General features: G+C 44.0%; 1 protein-coding gene across 9 annotated transcripts in view; it reads left to right on the forward strand.

Moving 5' to 3' along the window:
* LOC149334672 (calsenilin-like) overlaps positions 1-15,930 on the forward strand; it is a 461,575-nt gene that overhangs the window by 381,745 nt on the left and 63,900 nt on the right. The gene's annotated exons all lie outside the window — the stretch shown is intronic.

Consider the following 15,930-nt stretch of genomic DNA (forward strand, 5'->3'; position numbering starts at 1 on the left):
GAAGCTTGCCAACATGACAATAAAGGTATACACACGCAAAAAATCGTGCAGGAGGGCGAATACAGTGTCAGCAGAGACACAGAGTGAGTAGGGCTGATGGAAATCCCAGATGTGCCCATCTAAGAATTCTATCTCTTTCCTTGATATGTATATGAAACGCAAACTGACACAGTTGTCACACTTCTTGGATATAAAGTAAGTCTCCATAACTTCTCTTTCGGTCTTTGTTTTTCCCTGAGCAAGAAATTTTGTATTTTTCCAGATAAAGAAAGCAATTGCTGCTGTTGCAGCTATTACTATGTTGTTATGTTGTTATTATGTTATTATGTTATTATGTTGTAGGTTACTGATTTGATTTGATTTGTGGGGGTTTAACGTCCCAAAGCGTCTCAGGCTATGAGGGACGCCGTAGTGAAGGGCTCCGGAAATTCCGACCACCTGGGGTTCAACCAATTTCGACCACTGACATCGCACAGTACACGGGCCTCTAGAATTTCGCCTCCATCGAAATTCAGCCGCTCTAGGAAAGATAATGAAAACACGGCATACTAAATGGTGCCTTACTTTCCGAAGGTGGTTATTTTTAATGTGAAGTGATTAGCCTCTGAATCAGGCTTGCGCAAGTGCTGATAATTAGACGATAGGTGTAGGCAACAGAAAGAATGCACTCAACCTGACATTGACGACTGGTTGACATGCTATGGACACAGGACATCTATAGGGCGGAGAGACAGAAGAACCACCGGAGAAAGTTCACAAAATGCGTTTCCAGAGTTATCTACGAAGTACCTCTTTAGTGCGGACGAGTCCTAAATAGGACGAACTGGCCGTTGTTTTATTGAGCGCGCTGTGGGGCACAGGCGATACCTGCGCACCGGCACGGGTAGTAATCTACCCCTGCACTGTACGAGCTGCCATTGCAGAAATTGTTTTTCTTACCTGGAAAAAAAAATCTCTTTCTTGCTAAGAATAAACCAAACCGAAAGAGAAGTTATCGAGACTTACTTCACCTAAAAAAGGGTGACAACTGCGTCAGCTCGCGTTCCATATCTCTATCAAGGAAAGAGAGAATTCTTAGATGGGCACATCCGGGCTTTCCATCAGCCCTAATCACTCTGTGTCTCTGCTGATGCTGTATTCACCCGCCTGCACGATGTTTTCGTGTGTGTATACCTTGATTGTCATGTTGGTAACCTTTATAAGCGCCCTGTTTTCCCTAAATAAAGTCAGTCGAAAGTTCTGCGCTTTCTGTGCGCGTCTTTGTACCTGTTCTTGTCCCATCATCTTCGCACAGTTTTTTGGCAAATCACTATGAACCGACTGGCCCAGCATCACGTGTTACTTCAGTTTTAGTTCACCAGAATACGGCCATCCTGCACCGAATGCGGCAAAGGTTTCGATCTGGTTTATGTAGTGTTCACAATGCATTGCTTTCATGCGAAGAGGTGTTGTTGCCCCTGCCCTTTCGAGCTATGCGGCGAAGCCAACGATGTCAGATGATCATCATCATCAGCCTCACTACCCCCACTGCAGTACAAAGGCTTTTCCCATATCCCTCCGTTTAACACTGTCCTGTGCAAGACGCGGCACCTTATCCCCGCAAACTCCTGAATCTCATCCGCCCATCTTTCTGCAGCCCCCTGCTACGCTTGCCTTCTTCTCGCATCCACTCCGGTGCCCTTAACGGCCATCCGTTATCTTTCCTTCGCATTACATGCCCTGTCTAAGCACATTGATTCTGGATTTCGACATAGATGTCTTTAATCGACGTTTTCTCTCTGGTCCTCTCTGCCCTCTTCCTGCTGTCCTTTTCTTTCCATCCGTTCTGCTCTGCCTGTCTAACTCATGCTTTGCAGTTCTTGTCCTGAGTGGCTTAGCAAGGCAATGTCCTCAGCGAATCGCGTATTACTAATTTATTCGCTACTAAGTCTTATTCCTATCCGTTCCCTATCCAGGCCTGTGAATGCCTCCTGTAAGCAGGCGCCGAATAGCATTGGCGAGATAGCATCGCCCTGCCTGACACACTTCCTTATTGGAACATTAGTGCTGAGTTCATGAAAGACTATGGTAGCTGTGCAGTTGCTATAGATACCTTCCAGTATTCTCGCGCATGGCTCTTCTACACCCTGATTACGCAATGCCTGCATGGCTGCTGAGGCTTCCACTGAGTCAATTTAGACTTCAGCGAAGCTCTAGAGAAAATTTTCAACCGCTTGTCTCATTCTTGTTCCAGGTACATACTTGCTGCTTCCTCTGCATGGCGATGGGTTGCTCATTTTACTGGGCGCGTCGCTCATGTAGTTTTGGTTTTACACGAGGCCTTTTAAAGTGCTCTGCGACTATTATCTTGTAGTTCCTGAAAGCGCAAGAACTCTTGTTTTCATACATGCGTTTCATTACATGAACCTTCAAATTTTATAAATTTGGCGAATATCTCAATCGCCTGACAATGTGCTGATTAGTTTCCGAAAATCCTCAGATGTGCTGAACAATGGTGTAAATTTAATCTGTTCACTGTCGTTGCGACTGCAGGGAGTTATTGAAGCGATGGAATAGTTATCAACACAGCTTAAAATTTTCTTTTTTTCATTTGGAGAGTGAGCGTTAAGTAGACATCATGCGCCTGTGTCTGTGTTCTTTATCATTTTTTTTTCGGGGAAGAAAAGTACAATCCAATTTAAACCAACATAATGCTGAAGTGTCGTTAAATCTTCGTTTGGCAAGAGCTCAAACACAAGAGTAAAAGAATTTGTTTTGTGATGCTCCTCAGATGAATGGCTCATCTAGGTCAGAAGCCAAAAAAAAACAACTGAAACTTGCGAGTTCTGTAAAGTAGGACATCAGTTTAGGCGCTTTGAGCAACGCAGTGGTCTTCTCACGAAAATTGTAAAAGTTTCGCTTGAAAGGCCGCAAAGAAAGGAACCAGTGTGAGGTTGGAGTCATTTTTCAGCGACGTCCTTAGTTCTTTTCTTTTTTTAGAAGGCGTATTTATCTTCTAAGCTCTGGGAGACTGCGGGCACTGGAAAGCTCTCTGTAAAGGACAAAAAATACAGAAAATATGTCAGAGACGCTTGCTATGCTACTGCGCTTTATTTGTCACATATAATTATGCGTAGTGTTTGCCCCCCGGAAGTCGCTACGCATAACTCACATAATGTACGACGGAAGTACGGAAACATAAGCGCACATCATCCATCTAGAGCACTCAAAAAGGCGAAATCATGAACAATACCCTAGGATTAAACTTATTTGAAGAATAGAAAAGTTAAACAAAATTATATTTTTTTCTAAATTATTACGAAGAAAGGAAAATTGCATTGGAAACCTTGCAGAAAGCAGAAAAATCCAACTCGAGCACAGAGCGCGATTACTGGAACGCTGTACTAATGATTGCCCTGAATCATGGGAAGCAGTTCTATATTGTCCTGGCGTCATTTATCTTCGGGAGTGAATGCCTGATTGTTCTCAATGCAGGGAACAGAACTGGGGGAGGCCCCGATGCTATGCACTCATATACAACCAGGGAGAAAATCTTCTAGATCTCGTTCCCCATAAACAAAGGCGATAGCTCTATTATTAACCGACGGCTGGAGACTCGAGTTGTGGAGGTGAAAGTGAAAATTCTGTGCTTGCACTTCTAGAAGTGTGGTCTCCAAGAGGTGGCTAATAATAGAGCTATCGGCTTTGTTTACGGGGAACGTGATCCAAAAGATTTTGTCCCCGACTGAAAAAAAAGCAAGGGGACATTGCTCTGATTATAAGAGGCCTCGAAGAGCTAATGAACATGATGGCTGAAGTTGTTGTCCCACAAATTATGTCAAATTTTCTGAAGATCGTCATCTACAAAAAATGACAACAAGAGCTTTCTCCGTTGTGGCGCAAATTCAGGCAATGAATCATTTAGAGGCTTTCAGTTCTGCTCATCAGGGCACACAGGCGACAAAAACCGTAGTTGTCGAATTATGAAAATAAAATTAACCTTTTCCGGCTGCCATGGTCATTAAGAGAAGTGCTGGCGACATATTGCACTGAATTCTTATGTCTCGCCTTCTCCGCATAATTTATTTCACTTTATATTATTAACCGCGTGGTTCCTGCTTGCGCTAATTCTGATACAAACTTTGCTGGTACGCGTGATACTAACCAGAATATCAGCAGTGCGAAACATTCTCTATCATTGCTGTGAGCGAACAAATAGACGACCTGCCGTAGTGGATGGTCTATTGGAAATATTGCTTGAATGCCAATCAATATTTTTCCCTCTCGCCGAAGTTCAGTCGCCATTTAACAGCAGCCGAGTGGAAGCACCTTCTGCGCTTTCATCTTAGCCAAGCGACCACATCACAACCATCCAATCTCATCAAAACTAAAAGAAAAATTTCCATTGCGAATTCACCCTGAAAACGGCCTAGTACTCGCAACCGCAATAAGAAATACCCCCGAAAGCCCATCGTAGATATGAAGTACAATGATGTGATTGAGACGCACTTGCTGGCCGGTGCAAAGAGATTTTAAATCCGAGTACTCACATTCTTTTTTTTTTTTTGCGAACTGTATGCATACATGGTTCGACAGAAATTCTGCGGAAGCACAGAGAACTTTACAAAGCGCACAATGACGCATCAAGGACGAGGCTTGGATGCATGGTTATTCGACGTGTTTACTGCTTTTGTATTTTTTTGGCAGTGAAGCAAATATAGCTTTGAATATTGGATCAAGCTCGGCTGCCGTTTCAAACCGTAAGAGCATAACGAATCTTGCTGCGCCAGAAATAACCAAGCAGTGAAAATCTAAGCGCAAGATTTTAATGAATGCGTACGTTACGCGAACAAGTATTTTTTAAATATCATCTTAATCTTTCGCGAAATTATGAACGTCTGGGCACTTACCAACTTCGAGCACCAAGAACTGCGCAGTCTTACCTACCGTTACTTATGCTGCCATTTTGCCTGATGCACCCGTCTCAAGAGCAACTAGGTGGGCTTTTGGGCAGAAAAACTTGCGGACGTACGAAATTATTTCCGGCACATTTCATAAGTACAATGGACAGCAGAACGCAAGTCGCGGGCCTAGTAACAAGAAGCGAATTACTAGGCCCACGACTAGCGTCTAGGCCCATGTCTAGCACGACTAGCTGAATATGCGAATGCTGTGTGGAGCCCCCACCAAAAATGCTTAAAGATAATGGAAAGAATACAGCGGATTTCAGCACGTTTTATATGCTCCAACTATGGCCGTACTGACTCAGTTACAGAGATGATAGAGCAGTGTGAATTGGAAAGGCTGGAAATTAGAAGAATAAAACATCCACTCAAACTTTTTTTCCAGATAATGCAACGGGAATTAAAAATAAATAAATAACATTATGTGAAAGCGCCTTTAAAACATAGTTCCCGAAAAAACCACAGCAGGTTACTACAAAACACGTACAGATGTGTACCGGTATTTCTTTTTCTCTGATGTAATTGAAATATGGTACAAACTGCCAAGTGATGTTGTGGAGAGTGCGAACGTGCAACAATTTGAGCTAGGTGTCGACATAGTTTTGAGAAATTGTGTAAAAATTTTGAATTCTGATTCATGATTGTTCAATATTGAAGTGCTTATGAAATGTATTTTGTTTTGTTACCTCTCTGTAACTACCCTCATTTGAGGGTTAACAGTGTCACCAAATAAATAAAAATAAATAAAAATTAGTACAATTCGGATATAAGTAAACAAGCAGAGCAGAACTTTTGGAGTAGTTTGCTTCGCTAGCCTTATGTTTAATTAGCACCAAGCAGTAGGCTGCGGCTACCGAGGACGACAGTTGTTCTATTTGTAGTTTTTGTTTTTTGATGCTGGAAGCTGTTTCCATTGCGTCAGCAGCACAGAGTCTCACATGACTGGATCCACTACACGTCGGCACTCTGCTTTCCCCTCTGGAGGGCACAGAGATTTCGCTTGTCTCTTTTTTGCAGAAAAGCTATTTCTCGGTGTTGAGCGCCGTACTCGCGAGAAACGAATTTCCTTGTCGCTGACTTTGCCGCCCGGTACTCACGCCCAGATAGAAAACTAAATAACTCTGAGGCGGGCGACGAGCTTCCAAAGTATAAATTTGAAAGCTTTTCTGACAACACAGTTAAGATTAAAAAAAAAAGAAATGAAATCAGCGCCATGTGCCTCAGTTTTCTTTGTAATCAAGCGACCAAGGATTTCATTAGGAACGTGGGCGAACACATCTACGTGCTGTTTTACATGCGTCTGGATCGTTGGGAATGATAACAGGTGCGGCTCCTACAGGGAAAGAGATGAAAAAGCTGGTTTAGAAGAACGTCAATTTGGGCTAGATGGTGCATTATTTGAGACAGAAATGGCAATAGCGCTACAACAAGACGTTCACAGACGTCTTGCAAGACTTATACAGGCAGCAAGACGTCGTGTGTCAGTCGTTCTTGTGTACGTGTTGCTGTAGCGCTATTGCCATTTCTTTCTCGTTTAAAACAGCGATGAAGTTATGAAACGCCCAAGCATTTGTTAAAAAATTGCTAATGGTTTAACTTCATTTAAACCCGGTTTGTAAGCGAAAGCTTCAAAACGTTCTGCACGCTGCTCGTCAGTCTCTGCTGCATGCTTCCTCTTCTCGGCTTCGCGTTGCCGCTTGTGCCTAGCGAGCCGCCGAGCGACAACGGCTGGGTGCTCCGGCTTTATTGCTCCATTGCCACCGAGACACGTTAGCGACGTGCTCATATAGCCGCCGCGAGGCACATGTGGCTGGTCCGTGACGTCACATCATGACGTCACTCAAGAGACCACCAATATTTATTTATTTGTGACGCCAAGTGTGCCGCACGGCATAAAACGGGATGTTAGTAACGAATGGTATAATACGTTACAAAAAGCATGAAGCCCGGTAGTGTGTAATAAGTCACATAAGCTTAGGGAGTAAATGTTTTTCCTTAGCCACAAGTGCAAACTGGAGTCATTGTTTGAAGAAAGGCCTGCCCCTTGAAGTACACGAGCGCGCACCAGTCAAGTTCCTAGGCATGTCCAACGTGGGTGGTGGACATTGGTGTCGGAAGCGGGTGCTTCGCAGTGAGGGCATTTTTCCGGCATAGGAATCTTGTCACTTTACCACTGGTTGCGAACAGCAGGCGTAAGGGCCACTCCGACACGCAGCCGCCTCAGAGAGACCTACTCCACTCGTCATAGGTTGGGGGGAAGGGGGTAGGTACACGGGGGAATAAGAGCACGTGTACGCTGCCTGAAGGAGGCTGCAGGTGTTCTATGTGTCAGAAGTGGATCTGGTGGCAAAGAGGCAGGTGGAGATTGCGGAACGTCAGTCGAACGAGATATCATGTCAGGTGCGAGGGTACGGACATCTGTGCGAGCTTGAACTCATTAGATGAGTATAGGCACCGAGTAAGATTGACAAGCAGCATGTATACCCTGGGAAACCTGAAAGGTGCCACGGACTTCCGTTAGATGTTCAGACCTTCTTATGAATGAGTACACAGGGGCACCTGGTTATAGGAGAGTCGTCAGGTGAAGCTGTTAAGGCATTTAAAATCGCTTGTAGCTCCAAAGGAAGAGATGATGAAGTGCCAGTATCGTAGGTTTGTCGGCTGTAGAGTTGAGGGAGTGTCGGGCTTATAAAATTTTACAGTTGATTTCTCTGTTGGGGTTATGACGACATTTTTGTAAGGAATACAGCTGTAAGGAATAAGGCATAGAAAAGTTAATTAATGACAGGATGACTACATTTTGTGATAAACAGAACATACTGACGAATTCTCAATTTGGATTCCGCAAAGGTCGTTCAGCAGAGTTGGCACTTTTAACCCAAAAAGAACTAATTTTGAAGGCAATAGAAAACAAACTTTTAACTCTAGGTATTTTTGTTGACTTTTAAAAAGCATTCAATAGCATTAATCATAAAACGTTATTAAAGAAGCTTGAGCTTTATGGGTTTAGAGGAGTATTTCTAGATCTACTGAGATCATACCTACAGCATCGCAGCCAGCGGGTTATCATCAACACTTACACCTCTAACATCATGGAAACTAATTTTGGGATACCACAAGGAAGTATTCTTGGGCCCTTACTGTTTAATCTGTACATTAACGACATCACAAACGTTGATAATACTGCGAAATTCATTGTATATGCTGACGATGCTAGCCTGTTTTTTACTTCTTCCGATCCTAATGATCTTGTGCCACGCTGCAATAATTTCCTAAGTAAATTACACGAATGGAGCACATTCAACTCACTTTCTATTAATAGCACTAAAACTAAGGCCGTGTTATTTCAAGCGAAAAATAAAAACACCTTCATTAACAGTGACCTCGTTATAGGTACATCGACCATTGAACTTGTTCCGTACACAAAAAGTCTTGGAGTTATATTTGACGCACACCTAACATGGAATAATCACGTCCAACTCATTCTTAAAAAACTTGCGAAAGGTATTGGTATATTAACAAGATTACGCTTTTTCTTACCACGGGTCATTAAGGTGCTAATATATAATTCACTATTTTTATCGCATATTAACTAATGCCACCTGGTCTGGGGTACCACCAACGCAACTAACATTACTAAGCTGTTATTATTAGATAAGAAAGTTACATGGGTCATTAAGGTGCTAATATATAATTCACTATTTTTATCGCATATTAACTATTGCCACCTGGTCTGGGGTACCACCAACGCAACTAACATTACTAAGCTGTTATTATTACATCAGAAAGCTCCGTGCAATTGCTAACGCACCGCGCCTCGCTCACACAGAACCACTTTATAACAGACTTTCCATAGCCACCATGAATTCCATATACAATGACTTACTCCTTAGGCGATTTACAGGAAGCAAAAAACAGGGTAACAATTTATTTCAAGAGCTATCTAACCTCACAAGAAATACTAACGTTTACGATACCCGGCATAACGAAACATGGTACATTCCAAAAACACGAACTACGGAACCCAGGCACTGAGTTACAGACTGCCATCATTACTCAACTCACTCGGCAATATTACATGATCATTTGTGTCCAGCGATAAATGTCTGTGTGGTGAACTTTTTCACACTGTTTGATTTGAACTGTGAATTTGTGATAGTTTTGTATTTTCCAAATTCTGTTTTGCATTTTTGATTGCTACTTCATATTGCTATGTTGAAATCTGTAGTAAACTATTAATAAGCATTATTATTGTAACATATCTTAATCACTTTTATTCCAAATTGATTTTCTTAGTAACCCTCATTGCTACTTCATACTCCTATGTCGAATTAAATAATAAACTATGTTTTTTTTAGAGGTGATCTTTGTACCATTTCCTAATCGTTGCTGTTGCCAAATTGTGTTTGTTACCAGAATTCATAACATATGTAGCCTTTATTAATAGGGAATATGGGCCCTGTCAAGCCGCGCTTTTTCCGGCTTTTTACCCATGTTCCCGACATTGTGTACACATGGTGTCAAATAAATCTGTCTGTCTGTCTATCACATTGCCTAGAAAAAGCTGGTGGTAACGGCGGAGAGAACTCCGACTTTTCATGAAGAAGAACTCTAGTTTGGGCTAGTTGGTTCATGATTCAACAGGAAAATGGCGCAAAAGACGTGGACAAAAGAGACAAACACGACAGGACCAGCGCCAACTTACAACTGAATTTTATTTCGCACCAAACCCGCCTTTATGTAGGCCAACACGCCCTAACATCCGTGTAATCACGCACAGACAGTAGGAAAGATAACTGTAAGATATCTAGCACATGAAGCGCAATAGCAACCACGTAACATACTATCATGGCTAAAAAAAACCAACAAAAAAAACCAACAAAAGTATAGCAAACAACACTAAAACGGTCATGACCAAGCAACTCTTCAACACCAAAAACGATACACACTCATGAGTGATACCAGATGACAACCACGTATGATAGTATGTTACGTGGTTGCTATTGCGCTTCATGTGCTAGATATCTTACAGTTATCTTTTCTACTGCCTGTGCGTGATTACACGGATGTTAGGGCGTGTTGGCCTACAGAAAGGCGGGTTTGGTGCGAAATAAAATTCAGTTGTAAGTTGGCGCTGGTCCTGTCGTGTTTGTCTCTTTTGTCCACGTCTTTTGCGCCATTTTCCTGTTGTTTCATGAAGAGCACGTTTTTTTCATTAATGTGACAGTAGTCCCATGGAGTAATAAGGGAGTAATTACTCATTGGCATCCACCCAAGCGCAGCTATACAGCTTTCTCAGAAACTTCGTAGTTAAAGAAAAATTCGTCCTGGTCCGGGGTTCGAACCCGGAACCACCGCCACACCGGAGCAGTCGCTCTACCAATTGAGCTAACCGGGACGGCAAGCGCATGTGAGCGAATTGATCAGTAACTCGAAGTGGGAAGAGTGTTGGTCAAATGTTTAGGGGAATCCCCCAAGGTGGAGTAGATTTGTAATAAGTTAGTTTAGTTTAGTTTATGGGGTTTAACGTCCCAAAGCGACTAAGGCTATGAAAGACGCCGTAGTGGAGGGCTCCGGAGATTTCGACCACCTGGGGTTCTTTAACATGCACTGACATCGCACAGTACACGGGCCTCTAGAATTTCTCCTCCAAAGAAATTCTAGCCGCCGCGGCCGGGATCGAACCCGCGTCTTTTGGGTCAGCAGCCGAGCACCATAGCCGCTTATTTGTAATAAGGGAGTAATTACTCATTGGCATCCACCCAAGCGCAGCCATACGGGACGGCAAGCGCCCTACCATGCGCTTGCCGTCCCGGTTAGCTCAATTGGTAGAGCGACTGCTCCGGTGTGGCGGTGGTTCCGGGTTCGAACCCCGGACCAGGACGAATTTTTCTTTAACTACGAAGTTTCTGAGAAAGCTGTATAGCTTTCCTTTGTAGCCGTATGGCTGCGCTCGGGTGGATGCCAATGAGTAATTACTCCCTTATTACAAATCTACTCCACCTTGGGGGATTCCCCTAAACATTTGACCTAGTCCCATGGAGGTGGTTTTGGGTCGAACATTGGACGAAGAGAAACTTTCCGTGCTCTATTGGTTTGTCGCTGGGTAATTAAATCTTCCAGTGTGTTGAGATGCGCACACTCCTGCAGCAGACAAATAGGAATTGCTCGGAGTAGTCCAGTAATGACTCGAATAGTTTCGTGCCTGAGTGCTTCAAGTGTCGACCACTGTCGTTTCGTAAGTTTTTGCAGCTGAGCCTAATATAGGAGCCTAGGTTGAACGACAGTACGAACAAGGCGACGAGGTGTATTTAAACGGGGCACCTCCAGAGCGATTGGCTATTTTGCGGATGAGGCCAATTGTGTTTATAGCACTCTTGCGCACAGCTAACAACCAAGCCGTGCCTTTGCCTGAAGCATGAACGTGCAGGCCCAAAACTTTAGTATGTTGCACTTCAGGAAGTTGTGCATTGAGCACGAACGGAGTGGCTTCGAAAATACGGCGGCCAGCTTTATTGCCCGCATGGGCATAGTAGGATTTGGAGAGGTTGGTGGAGAGGCCAGTGTCCGCAAGAAAGCTGTGAAGAAGTTTGAGGGCATTTTGCAGGGAGTGTTCCACCACCTGAGCTGAGCGGTTAGTGGACCAGAGAATGATGTCGTCTGCATATGCTAGGGTGGAGAGATTTGAGGAATGAATGCGATGTTAAATAGAGTTTTGGCTAAAACTGAGCCCTGCGGTACTCTGCGATAAGAAATAAAGTGGCCTGTGCATTTACCACTAGCGGGGATAGCAAATGACCGTTGCGAAAGAAAGGCATGAATTGCTCGACATAGCTGCAAGGGCGTGCCAAGTGATGTCATAGTGTTGAGAATGGGTGTATTGAGAATATTGTCGTAGGCCTTCATGATATCTGTTGCTAGGACTTTGCGAATCAGACGGCTGTGAGGCGAGTGGCGTATTACGTCATTGACAAAGCGGTCAAAGTTATCCTGAGCTCCGTATCCTGGTCAGAAACAAACTTGGGCTGACGAATATTTCTGATGATGGTATAGCCACCAGGAGATTCTAGTGACAAGCAGTTTTTCATACTGCTTACAAATAGTTGGGGTAATGGAAATCGGGCGTAGGGCTCCAAGAGTTGTGGGTGTTTTCCGGGCTTGAGTATCGGAACTACCATTGAATGTTTCCGATCGGATGGCATTTTGCTGGATGTCCAGATTTCGTTAAATATTCTGAGAAGGGAAGTCAATGCTTCACCTTCCAGATTCCGGAATGGGGCATAAGGTGCACCGTCTTGACCAGGTGCAGTGTTAGGGGGGATGTCTTCAAGGACTGCTATAAGCTCAGCCATGGTGAAAGGGCATGTGATCTTATCCACTGCCTCATGTTTGGGACTAACTGGAACAGGTGCATTGGAGCAATCATAATTCGGAAAGAACTGAAGGACAACCAGCGCAGCGAATTCATCCGAAGAAAGATGAAGGGCAAGGCGAATACTCTCGGCGTAGTCTTTGACAGACGGTTTGCGTTACATGGAATGAAATACACGCCACAAGTGGTGGTTGCCGGCACGAGTATTGAGTTGAGAAAACCACTCTGTCCAGCGCTTGTGCAGAAGGCGCATAGAATACTGACGAGCTTTAGCGGTGACTCTATAAAGTTCCGTTCGTGCATTGTGATCTGATGGATGCTGAGTGATGTATACGTCCAGCTGCTTGCGCCTTGCCCAGAGATTAAGGAGGTGAAAGTCAGGATTTGGTTGGTCTTCGTTGACACAGGAAGAAATTGTGTTCTGAGTTAAGACAAGCGTGAATGTAGGAAGGGCCGAACCAGGAGTTACTGAGAGGAGGCGACCATCCGTGCGAAGACCGTCCCAAGAAGTGATAAGGGTCGTGCAGCGAATTTTACGTAATGTACTTGAGAAAAAGTCAATTAGAAGGGGGTAGTGATCACTTCCCCAAGTGTCTGCTTGGCAAGACCAGTGAGGATTACCGGGACCCAGCCGCCACGTAAGGTACGGAGTTGATGGAGGAGCACACGGGCGGGTATAATTAAAGGAGTTGTTCTGAAGTGTAAACGACTGGTCGAGAAACGTGTCGTAAATCTGATGTCCACGTTTACAGTTGAGTGTATCCCCAGGCTCTATGTGGCCCATTAAAATTATCCTCGAACTAGTATGGCTACACCTGGTTAAGAGGTGCGCAGATGAGTAAGCCATTCAAAGTTGAGTACAGAGGTTTGGGGCCGACCATAAAAAGAGACCTATAATACTGGAGTACGCTGCGGCTTAGTGAGAATGTCAATTACTTCTTGAAAGATATTGTATCAATGAGATAGGTCGACGGGAGAATTTGGCGTCGAACAATGAGCATATATAGCTGCTTTACCAGGAGCAAGACTACTGCGGCGGTCGGGTATTAATGGATACTGATATACACAAAAATTCAGGGGGCACTTTGACTGTCTAAAGTGCGTAGAGGCGAAAGCGTTTTCCGCACCACTTTCAGTGCTTCTGTGGCACTGGTGGCGTCACATGTAATTGAGTACTAATTACTAAGTGATGACAAATCACTAATTAATGATTAATTACTGATTAATGCCTGAATACTAATTAACTGCTAATTAAGCTTAAGCTTCGCCTTTAGGAGTGGAACGCGACAGCGTGTTGTAGCGCTGCCAGGGAGTCCACGGAACGCCACCACCTGTTCGGCGCGATGCCTTGCCGTTTCAACGCAACGGTTTTTGAGGAAAGGAAATGGCGCAGTAAATCTCTGTCATCTCGGTGGACACCTGAACCGCACCGTAGAGGAACAGAGGAAGTGGGAGTGAAAGAACAAAGACGAAGATGGCCCGTAATGAAGAAAATGAAAATTGTATTTGAGGAAAGAAAATTACGCAGTAACTGTCACATATCACGGTGGACACCCGTCAAAATTCAGGGGGGGTGGGGGGGGTGCACTTTTTTTACCTAAAGTGTGGTCACTGATGTGTGGTTAAGATGTTAAGCTTCGCCTCTAAGAGTGGAACGCGAGAGCGTCTTGCAACGCTGCCAGGGAGTCCATAGAACGCCATCGCTCATTCGGTTCTATGCCTCGCTCGTCGGTAAATTGGTTTTTGAGGAAAGGAAATGTATTTCTCTCTCATATCTCGATGGACACCTAAACCTCGCCGGAAGGGAAGGGAGGAGGATGGCAGTGAGCGAAGACACCGTATTCACTAGACATGCCTTTGTTCATTCCGAACCATCGAGCTGGCATGGCGGGGTGGATAGCATGCTCGTCTCGCACTCCGAAGACCGGGGTTCGATTCCCGAGCTCGACCAATTTCTTGCTAGGTTTTATTTATTTATATGGCCTGACTAGAGAAGTGAATTAGGCTAATTGGGTAATTAAGCAATTACCTAAGCTCAGTCCCACTTACTTGGAGCATCACTATATGGTCCCTTCAATTGGTTGCATGGTTACTAGCCAAAGTACAATTGGCCCCGTTTGAAATTGGCGCACTGTGACGTCACGACCGTTTCGACCAACTGAAAAGCGTTACATTCTCTGTCGACAACTGCTGCTTACAACGATGAGACATTACAGGCTTTCGCCTTAATAACCAGACCGAGGAAGGGTGGCGTTATGTTCATGTAGAAGGAAAGCCCAGGCCTAGAGCTTGCCTTCGACGCATTAATAACAGGATGTGACCTTTGCATGTCATAATTGCTGTTCATGTCCGTTGGCCAAGCTGAGGCAGGCCTGCGCACCTCACTGAACGAACGTCGGCACTGTGAAGACAGTGTCGGAGGGTCCGTCCCGAGATCTATTGGCGTTCTTGGGATGTTCAGGCAGCGTGAAGAGGTGAAAATATGGCCGGGAAGTTAAACACAGCACGTAAAAGCAGAGAAGTAGCGGATCGGTGCAGACAGGGCGACAGCTCAATTTGGTCGTCACCCTCCTTCCCCGGCAGAGCAATATATCCAACTTTGACTTTGATCTTGACTTGACCTTGTGATTGGGGTGGGCCGACCTCAAGCTTGGTCTGGCCTCTAAGCCTATAGACCGCCTTGGGGTAGCACCCGGCTATGCACCATGGCTCTACTATGGTTTCACCTCTAACTTAGATGTAGGTCAAATCTGGACGGTCCGCGATTTAAGCCCGAGGTTCTGTAGTGCAGCTTTCTCTTAAAAATTACGACCTTTAAGGTGATACGATTTCCAACGGGTGCGTTGGAATGCAGAATCAGAATCAGAATTTTTTATTAGTCAATCATTTGAGCAGTGTACAATGATATGCAGAAGGAGGTCCCATAGTCGAATGACTGAAAGGGGACCTCCTGTTCATAATAACATTGAGTTAAGTAAATTAAGCGCAGCATTTTAAGAATGAAAGATGGTACAAAATTAAGACACAATACAAACATTTGTAGACAAAGAACGCAAACTAAGGAACACAGACTACAAAGAAAAAGAAAAAAGGAAGATAAAAAAAGAAAGAAATAAAGAAACTAATGGTCAACTGTCTGCTGTCAAGAATTGTTTTAAGGTCTCTTTAAAATTAAATACCGAACGCGAGTTTTTAACATTCAAAGGTAAGGTGTTCCATAGGGAAACCGATGAGTACTGAACAGTCTGCTTGCCATAGTTAGTACGAACTTTTGGTAGGAGGAAATTGTTGTTAGAAGCAAACCGGGTAGTGTTGGAATTCGTGAGTGTGGAAGATAAAAACTCAACTGTTGGTAATTGGTTGTTGATGATTCTGAAGAACAATATACCTAAATTAAATTTTATGAGCTCTGAAACAGTTAGGATATTGTTCATATGGAGTAAAGATCTCGCGTTAGTAATCAACGAGCTGGATGTAATAATTCTTATAGCTTTGTTCTGGATTACCTGAGTTGATGCAAGATGAGAGCTGTAAGTATTACCCCAGCATGTTAAGCCTTTAGTGATGTGATTATGTATAAATGAGTGATATAATGCGATCAATGTGTTAAAGCTA

This window comes from Amblyomma mixtum, chromosome 8 (assembly GCF_055824585.1).
Source record: "Amblyomma mixtum isolate Tamu chromosome 8, ASM5582458v1, whole genome shotgun sequence".
NCBI lineage: Eukaryota > Metazoa > Arthropoda > Arachnida > Ixodida > Ixodidae > Amblyomma > Amblyomma mixtum.